A 1406-nucleotide genomic window follows, 5' to 3' on the forward strand; every position below is an offset into this window, starting at 1 on the left:
GGAAGAAGCCTATGAAAGAAAAAAGCTTAGATATGCAGACTTAGGAGCAGAAGCTGAGCAGCGAGGATGGAAAACTAGGATTTGTCCAGTGGAAGTGGGGTGTAGGGTATTCATAGCAAGATCAGCTGTCTCGCTCCTGGGGGAACTCGGAGTGCGGGGACAGAGTTTGAGGTAGACAGTGAGGGAAATGTCAGATGAAGCAATTAAATGTAGCCAGTGGATTTATAAGAGAAGAAGTAATGTCAGTTGGGGGCCAGCAGGGGGAACTACTAAGCAGGGTACATAACTCCTTGAGATCAGGTGGAAAGATCCACTTCCTCTCAGGAGGAAATCCAGGAAGAGGAAGTATTTAAGTGTGGGAGTGGCCTATTTGAATCCATTTTGTTTGAGACCATGCGGCAAGGTGAGTGTTTGCTGATCCTGTAAGTTTATTTATCTCCTTTAACTTTAGCTTATATTGGAGTTATGCTATGTAGCGTGTGAACTGGAGTAGTTAAAAAGTTCCACAGTGGCAAGGTGCCAGGAGTGGACGATGTTGGATTGTCTTAATTCACACACCCACAGTGTCATGTTTAGGGTGCAGGCAGTGCATGTGTACAGGCATACCACAGTGGTGGTTCTCATCTTAAGAAAGGGGACTGCAAGTTTAATTATTGATTGCATACCTTCAATTATGAGACATCGTCTTCCAGGAAAAGTCTGTGCCAGGGTGCTAAAAAAGAAGTCCAGACAATTTTCCATCAAACTGTTTCCTAAAATCTAAATTTGGGTCCACTCCTCTGTTGCCACCAACTATAAACTGTCTTAATTCCCTCTCTATTTGTCCTCTCTCCTCTCTCTGTCTTATTGCAGTGTCTGCACCCAGGATTTTACTGGTGGGGAAAAGTAAGGAAAAAATGGCAATGCTTGGTAACTCCATTCTAAACAATCAAAGTTTTCATTCCCCAAATCATGACAAACTGTGTGTGGCCGCCTGTGGAGAGTGGAGAGGAAACTTTCTAACAGCAATGAAATCTCCAGACATCTTCAGTCTATCTGAGGAAGCAGTGAAAGAAGAGATGAGGAGGTGCTTCAGTCTTTGTCATCCTGGACCAAATGTTCTGCTGCTGTTAGTGAAGCCTTCTAGATTCACAAATTTGAACAGACAGACACTGAATTTCATCCTGAGTCTGTTTGATCAAGATGCCATCAAACACTTGATGGTCATCAGCACACATGAGTGGAGTAAAGCAAGCCCTGCTTTCAGTCAGCTCCTTAAAGACTGTGGAGGAAGACACTACAACATGGTTAAAAGTGACCGCCAGCTGTTAATGGAGAAGATTGAGAACATTGTGCATGAAAACAAAGAAGCCTTCCTCACCTTCACTGAAGAGCCCATCAGAGCAAAGTCTGAACCCATCAGAGCA

General features: G+C 43.9%; 2 protein-coding genes across 2 annotated transcripts in view; both read left to right on the plus strand.

The window, feature by feature from the left end:
- The window catches only part of LOC126394913 (golgin subfamily A member 4-like), a 92054-nt gene that overhangs the window by 34205 nt on the left and 56443 nt on the right, over positions 1-1406 (plus strand).
- The window catches only part of LOC126394162 (GTPase IMAP family member 4-like), a 13374-nt gene that overhangs the window by 5769 nt on the left and 6199 nt on the right, over positions 1-1406 (plus strand). The window lies entirely within an intron of this gene.

This window comes from Epinephelus moara, chromosome 8 (assembly GCF_006386435.1).
Source record: "Epinephelus moara isolate mb chromosome 8, YSFRI_EMoa_1.0, whole genome shotgun sequence".
Classification (NCBI taxonomy): domain Eukaryota; kingdom Metazoa; phylum Chordata; class Actinopteri; order Perciformes; family Serranidae; genus Epinephelus; species Epinephelus moara.